We start from the raw sequence: 8396 nt of genomic DNA, 5'->3' as shown, positions 1-8396 counted from the left end.
AGATTTTATTTTTAAATCCAATGGGGGACTCAAGCTCACAACCCTGAGATTACGAGCCTCATGCTCTACCGACTGAGCCAGCCAGGCACCCCTCAACCAAAAAGGTTTTAAGGTACATTCCCAAACATTCTTTTTTCTTACTGCTGCCCTGAGAGAGCAACCTAAGAAGGAAACTGTTATTTGCATAACTGTTTGGACATAAGAGAAAAACACAGATGCATGGGCTATTTGATGGAGAATCATTTACCAGTCAAATATTAAAAGGTCTGAGGAGATCACTGATGAGAGTAAAAATCTAGAGTTCTCATAAGAGAACTTTAAATGTATATAAGTAAATAAAAATTTATATAAGTAAAATTTATATTCAAATTGCCCATCATTAGTCAAACACTGAGCTTATTCATGCAAAAATTAGTTTGCGGTTCACTGATTGAATTCTCTCCCTCCAGTTCACTGCATAATTGCCTTCTGGCATATCATCCCAGCTCTGAAACTTACAAGAGAAAGGCAAGCTATTTCTCTATGCCTTGGTTTCCCCAAATGGTTGTGTTCGTGATAGTATCCCCATAGTGAAGTCGAAGTGAGTAACGAATGGTTTCATGTACATAACGTTCTTGGAACAGTACCTAGAGCAAATCAGTCTCTGTACCGGTTAGCCAGTATCATTTTTGAGTTAGTGTCATAGGGGTCTTCAAGACTCCCACCAAATTTGATCTCTCCAGAAGCACTCCCAGGTGAAAGAGGGTTCACGGGAGCTGTGTCTAGTTTCTTCTGGGCTTTACTCAAAGTACCTTTTCTCTTTGCTGATTTTGCTTTTTGCATCTTTTCACTTTAATAAATCATAGACACTCTTTCACCAGAGTGTCATAGCACATACTTAAGTTCCCAGGTAGGAGTTGTGAGAAAATGAGACAAGTGTTACTTATCAGGGAAGCTAATGAGAAACCCAGTGCCGGGGATTTGTACTGGGGACTGATCAGATAGGCAGTTTTCACCTAGCATGTACCCAAACTCCAGAATCCCAGAAGGAAAGCAGGTTTCCAGCATAAATAATATTGTTTGCACAAACTATTTAGGTAGAGTGAGCACGTTCATGAATTAAGGCTTTGGAAGCCCTCTGTATATCCTTAGCCAAGGAGCAGCCTTGCAAACAGGCTTTTCTAAGGATAGCAGTCCTGCTATGTTCATTCGTTTCTGCACAAATCATTAGATATTTCTATTCATTAGATATTTCTACTGCTCTCCATGAGGATTCTTGCTCAACATTTAACTAGTCACTTCCCATTGGAAAAGTAATGTGCCATAGAAGCATACATTAAATTGGGTGATACGTACCAAAATCAAAATCAATTGCATACTCCCAGGTGTTACTTCTAGACAATGACTTCATGCAAATATTTTCCACATACAATAGAACCAAGACAGTATAATGATTACCTTCTGCCACAACAACGTAAGGCACCTTTTAGGAAAAGATAAGCTATACTTACGAGCAGGTTGATTTTAATTCTTCAGTCTCTTTCTCTTACATATCCAATTTTCCACTTACACTTTCCACATCCAATTTAAAAACAGGCTCAACTGAGAACTCTGAAGAGCTAATTGTCAGATGTGTTCAGAATGAAGAGGTGAGTAAGATAAGGCCTCCAATATCAATAGTACCAATGGAGGTGTTACAGCATCATCTAGAATCTGCAGGGACAAAAGACTCAAGCATTGATATTGGATAACGCATACTACACTATACTTACTGACAAAGGTACATTAATAGTCTCCAGGCAAAGAAGCCAACTATTGCTTATGTGATGGCATAATGAATGGAGTGTGTTTTTACCTAATTCTAAAAGAGGCGTGTGGTCAGATCAGCTCAGCAAGAATTTATATAATGCCACATTTGAACTAGGCAATGATGTCTTGACCCTAAGGAGTTTATAGTCTCTGGGGGAAACAGATATATGACTTTAATAAAATTCAGCAAGGTAAAATAAAAATGCATAATAAAAATACTATTGGAAAATCTTAGCAGGGAAGTTCCAAATTAGAGTATTTTGTTTTGTGAGTTTGAATAAGTCATTTAATCTTTCTGGGTTCAAGTTTCCCCAATTGTGAAATATAGATTTTCATTCAGATTGTAAGATTTCAATTAAAAGTTTTGCTCTCTTCTTAGCATTTTTAATGGTGGTGAGAGTGGATGACATGGCTACAAGGTCCTAGATCATTTATCAAAAACAATAAAAAATAATCTTAAGATCCTAAGACATTTGAAAAATTGAGAATATTTTCACTCAATGAATTTTGCTCTGAGAAATAGGGGTTTTAAAAATTATTCCTTTAACCTTAGGATTATTCTTAAAGTAATATGATCAGTTATATTGTGGTGGATGTCAATGACAAAGGTGGAAAATAATGTGATTTTTGTCCATTGAAGTATAAAGTAAAAATTGTTCCAAAATCAATTTTTCCTTCCTTGCTTTATTCAAAACTACTGGAACAGCAAGTTGGTTTCTGACCTGTAGCAGCCCTTAGTAGTGCCACTAAGATAAAGTAGGAGTCCTTAAATTACTGACTTCAAACTTTATTGAAAAAGTCACTTAACAATTATTAAGTCATTAGTATAGAGTTTTCAACAGAAGCGCCAAAACATCTCACACAGCATTTAAAGATGTAACAAAGTATCCTAGCTGGACAGAATTTTTGCCTTGTAGGTTAAGGAATCATAAGATGTCTAGAAAGCCCAGAGTAAGGCTCAGAGACTTGATATATGGGTATTAATTAGGTCTAAAGAAAGTGTGGAGCCCAGTGAAAGGAGTTACTGCTTTTATTCTGGATCAGAAATGAAGAGCTTGTGGTTATGCAAAAAAAGATTATGCTTATTATAAAATAAAGTTTTATAAACTATATCTCTTGAACTGACTAACCTACACAAGAGCTGAGATTGAATAAAATTATACTTTTAAAAAAAACCCACATGGTAGGGCGGCTGGGTGGCTCAGGTGAGCCCCGCATGGGGCTCCCTGCTCAGTGGGGAGTCTGCTTCTCCTTCTGCCCCTATCCTGCCCCCCCAACCCCTGGCTCATGCTCAGTCTCTCTCAAATAAATAAATAAAATCTTTAAAAATTAAAATTAAAAAAATTACAAATTAAAAAATTAAAACCCACATGGTAACACTTGGTAAGGGATTGAATCACAGGGCACCCCAACTTGGATTCCTTTCTAACTGGTAGGAACACATTCAAGCAGAATGAAAAATAGAACATCTGAAGTTAATTGGATCATTGCCAGGAAAAAGAGGAAGGGAAATGATGATTTTGCACTTTGGACAATATTAACTTTAAGGCCCATTTCATCACTTAATTTCTATGAAATGCTAACTTTGAGAATCCAGAATAATTAAAAATATCACATTAGGATATTATGATGGAAATCACTATAAGGAAGAAGCTAAGTAAGTGTCTATATGGAAGGCATGGAACCCAAAGGAGGTGTTTTAAGCTAGAAAAAAATGGAGATCAACTCTTGCTATTATTCTCCGTTATTATTATTTTTTCAGTAAAAGTATTGTTGTTTACTTGTTCTTTCTTAGGCTTCAAATACCTAACTAAAGGCTTGTTTTTGAAGTGAAATTTTCTCCTCAGATCATTAAAAAGCACTTCTTCATGATGGTTATTGTTCAAAATAAAGTAAAAAAACATACACTTCTTTATAGCATCTTTTTAAAAATCTCATTTCCCAATCTATCAGCTCAGAAACACTATGGAAGCTACTCTTTGACTATGAAGTTCCACCAACATTTTTCATGATTCTTTGCATGTTTCATGATGTTCAATCTTCAAGGATATCCTCAAGACCAATTTAGATAAATGAAATTAATTGTAACATATTCCAAACCAGCTTATATTTGATGTTTTCAAATGTCTCTCCTATTGAACAGAGAGAATTGGGGGTAAGGGATTTAGAAATTTGAAATCCAAAGTCAACAATAAAAAAAAAAAATAGGAAATTTAGCTAAGAGAGCTCCCTGTCCATTAAATTAATAAACTTCTTACATCTGCTATCTAGGATATATCCTAGTCAGCTATACCCAGCTAAGTCTCATCAGGTATTTATGATCACATAGATAATACATTCATGGAAGACATTATCTTTGACATCATGAGGAATTACCCAATAATACATTTAAGCTGTCTTTCCAGATTGGTTATGGAATTTTATATGCCCTACATCCTCATTCCCCCAATAGTTAACTCAGTATCATGTATCTCCTAGATAATACTCATATGAATAATTTTTCTCAGCTAAGCCAGGAAATCTTTGTTAATGCTCTTGTTGTTATGTTCCTGTATCTTAAAGCAAGGCAGAAAATAACACAAAAAATTTTTAAACAGGACATATGTCTCTGTCTTGTTTATATAACACTGCCATCCATATCGAGTTACTAACCTCAAACTTGATCATTCTACTATTTCTTTACTGGCATCAGATTTAAGTTTGAAACTTCATAGCACCTCATTCACACATTTAGCCTGCTTCCCTGGTGGTACCTTCCTCTCTCTTTCACATATGTAACTGTTCAACTTACAGACCACAAACAATGTGATCTTGAAATTTTAACAGAAAGGAGGACAAGGTTAGAAAAGATTTATGAAAGTACACATCTTGTCTTAAAAAGATCTGAAAGGAGGGGGAAAGGAGTAGCACTCTACTTAAAAAAAAAAAAAAATGATATACACACAAAGGTAAGAGAAGGAATGGGCAAATATGGATGTTTCCCTGAAAATCAACCTGGGTTAGTAAGTATGAAATGGGCCATGGGCAGAAAGGGAAAGGGTTTCCTTGCTTTCTGGGGCCTGCTTTCCAAAGCAGAAAAATATCTCAAGATTCTGGAGGTTGAGCTCTTAGCTGTGTGTCACAAAATAATGTAAGGAGTGAGGCAGAAATTTCAGGTTAGGTTTGGGCTGGCTTGGGATTGGTTCCTAAAGATAACCATTTCAAATAACAAGTGTCATTTGTATATGTATACGTATTCATATGTTGCCAAGTCTTCCTTAATGTTTTGTTAAATATCAAAGCCTGGTTGCTGGGACAATGAAAGCAGTAGCCCATGTCTATGCTTGGGACAAATGGTATCAACTGAGAAAAGTCAGTTAGAAGGGACATGTGGGCATGCTGGCTGCTGCAAGCAGTGAGTACCAGGAAAGAACCGTAGAAAATGGAACTCTTATTTGGGTTTCCCAGAAATTATCTGAGGCTAGGTGTCTAAAATAACAACAAACATACTCATGAGATCTTGAGCTAATTGAAATTTTTGGTCACTAAAATAAAATTCCTTACTGCCTTACCTCAAAAACAAATAAAAAACTGAGAGCTGAGCCATCTACATAAGACTTTTAAAATCTAAACAAATTATTATTGATGACTTTCCATTTAGGATTTATCTGTATTCCCTTGTAATCAATGGCACAGCAAATATGTTTAAAGCTAGATATGTTAGAAAAATTTTCAACTCTATTGTATGTTTTGTTTTCAATGTCTTAAAAAAAGAATTCAATAGCTATCCATGCACTGAACTTTTCTACTTTATAAATGAACAATCTTAGATACATTTTTTAAAACATTCTTATGTACTTCCCTCTATTATCAAAGGAAAAAGTTCCTATCTTCTTCCACAAGGTGAATGCTTCTATCTGTACTGTATTATACATGCTTTCTTACTTCCTTGCTCTCTGTGTCATCAATTATGCACCCCCTGTTTATTTTTTAACTATTTATTCTCACTGAATCATAAATTTCAGTATTAAACATATTTACATCTTCTCTATTTCAGAAAAAACTAACCGTGCCAGACATCTAGGGGACATACTACCCAACAATAGCAGAATAGTCATCCATCTCAAGCACCCACAGAACATTCCCCAGAATGGACCAACAAGTCTCAATAAATTTAAAGATGGAAATCATATCAACTATCTTTTCAGACCACAATGGAATGAAGTGAGAAATTAGTAACAAAAGCATAGCAAGTATGAGGAAATTAAACAAGATAGTCTTAATAAGTGGGACACCAGCATTACTCAGTTTGTTAAGCATCAACACTTGATTTCGGCTCAGGTTATGATCTCAGGATCATGAGATCGAGTCCCGCGACAGGCTCCAGAATCAGTGAAGAGTCTGCTTGCTATTTTCTCTCTCCCTCTCTCTCTGCTCTTCCCCACCCTGCTCTCTCTGTCTCAAATAAATAAATAAGTCTTTTTAGAAAGATAATAATAAATGAAACAAAGAAAAATTATAAGGGAAATTAGACAATATTTTGAGATGAATAGAAATTAAACACCACCCACCAAATATTGAATGTGTTCTTTTCAGCCTGAGTACTTCTGTTTTAGCTGTGTCTTTTATGAACAGTATATAGTTAAATTGTGTCTTGTTAATACAATTCTAGTTTCTACTTTTTTAAAGATATAGACCATTTACATCGATATCTACCAACTTACCCTGTGCCTCACAGGTCCATGGATCAATGTGAGATCAACTTAAATGAGGCTTCCATTTTACCCTTCTCCTCCACTAGCCTCCACTCTGGATAGGGTACTAGGCGAGTGTTTTGAGTCTCTCAATAACCATGTCAGCTGGAAATGTCTTTTTCCAGTGTTGAGTTAGTCTGGTAAATAGCCACAGGTTCATTCTAGAAAAGATGAGAAGAATATTTGTCATATAGTACTGCAGTAGATGTGTTTGGCTTCCTGCTTAAGGGGATCCAGTCTCTCCTTAAATCAGTGCTCTGAGTCAGAAAATTAGTTCAGATCCCAAACTTGTTGAAGGACCCTGATTTTCCATTGCAGCAGCTGAGTTCACCTTCACTTTTTCAGCTCTTAGTATTTTCCTGGTTACACAGTCAAGGGACACCCTAGACTACTTATTTAAGTAATTCTTAAGAATGGATATTAGATGTCACCATCAGTCCCTTCTGGTCAAGTCATCCAGTTGCAACTCTGGTCTTGCTGTCATCAGTAGTAATTATCTCTGCCTTGTCTCTACCAATAATTATATCTGCCTTTACAATTTTGAATCATTATCCCTATTGTTACTTAACAACCCAATATCATACACTACATGCAACTCTTGGCTCCAGCCCATGGAGGATAGCCACCAAGTTTCCAAAAGAGGCATCCCCTTACCAGTGCATTTTCTATTAACCTATTGAATTAGTAGAGGGAATCTTTTGGACCATCCCAGGAGATCCAGGGAATGGGTGCCCTGATCTCACATAAGGCCATTTAAAAATGGTCTTTCTCTGAGGCCTCTAACTCTTGTTCAACACTCTGCCAAGGGATCTCCAAGGAATTCCCCTGACTGGAAGTATTTCAAAGCATCAAAAAGCCACCTGAGCAGCATAAAGGTCACTTACCAAAACTTTAAATCCTGCGTCACAGGAGAGTACTCCGATGCTATTGAATATACCACCTCTGCCGTCCATTCATCACCCTCAAGTTCTACTCCACCATACTTTTTTGCAATTCTTACTGGTATGCATTTTACAATTCGAGGTTATATGCTTTATTTCCTCCCAGAACAGGGCAAGTATTTCTCTGTTTGGACTATCCTGAGTCCTGAGTCCTGCCCCTGGTTATTGGTGTGGAGGCAGAAAAGGCAGGACGACTTCTTGAGGAACACATGTACCCCTTTTGAGGCACCTGTCCCGAGTGACATCTTTCCAGGTTCTCCAAGTACAGAAAGCCTAGTGCAAGGTTCAGAAGAATCCATGGCTCAAGATTTTCTGGCTTATTCATCAAATGTTCGCAAGTGAGTTCTGAAGGAACTGCGGCTACATCTATTAAAGGCCCAGATTTAATGTAGGACTATGAAGGCTGGGCATCGTCTCCCTTGTCATTTTGTTAACCTGACAATTAAGTCCTGGGCCTGGTTTTCATCACTATCTGCTCTATGGCTCTGTGAGATAAGAAGCTTTTTAAACACTGACATATAGACCCTCTTACTTTCACAGCACACCTTAAAATGATAGTTGGTTCGCCAGAATCTGTCATTTTCTTTTTTTGAGGCTCCTAAAGCAGATAACAAAGGCCAGAAAGCTCCATGGTTCTTATAATTATCATTGCCCTCCTATCTTTCAAGTGCCATTGGCACTGCATAACCTTCTACTTGCATTTCTCTCTACCCTCCAATGAGAGTCCTGGCACTTTTAACACTACTGATTGCCAAGGTTATCACAGCTCCACCTTTTCTCATCAGTGACAATTCTAGAAAGTTATCCCAGGCATCTGTGTTTTAGAGTCATCTATAGTCCCAACTCTGTTAGTCTGTGTTCCTCTTTCATCACAGAGAACAGAATCTGGATGCCTTCTCTTTCTTTGAAAGCAGAGCCTGAAGCAAAGACTTGT

At 36.9% G+C, this 8396-nt stretch overlaps 1 long non-coding RNA gene across 1 annotated transcript; it reads right to left on the bottom strand.

Moving 5' to 3' along the window:
* Positions 1-876: 876 nt before the first annotated feature.
* On the bottom strand, positions 877-7842 carry LOC131814016 (uncharacterized). The gene is made up of 3 exons (XR_009347092.1): positions 7406-7842; positions 6492-6682; positions 877-1692 (listed from the first exon to the last, which is right to left on the bottom strand). It is a non-coding gene; the product is annotated as an uncharacterized LOC131814016 (long non-coding RNA).
* Between the last annotated feature and the right edge of the window lie 554 nt (positions 7843-8396).

The sequence above is a fragment of the Mustela lutreola genome, chromosome 13 (assembly GCF_030435805.1).
Source record: "Mustela lutreola isolate mMusLut2 chromosome 13, mMusLut2.pri, whole genome shotgun sequence".
Classification (NCBI taxonomy): domain Eukaryota; kingdom Metazoa; phylum Chordata; class Mammalia; order Carnivora; family Mustelidae; genus Mustela; species Mustela lutreola.
This window is presented reverse-complemented; position numbering and strand designations above follow the sequence as displayed.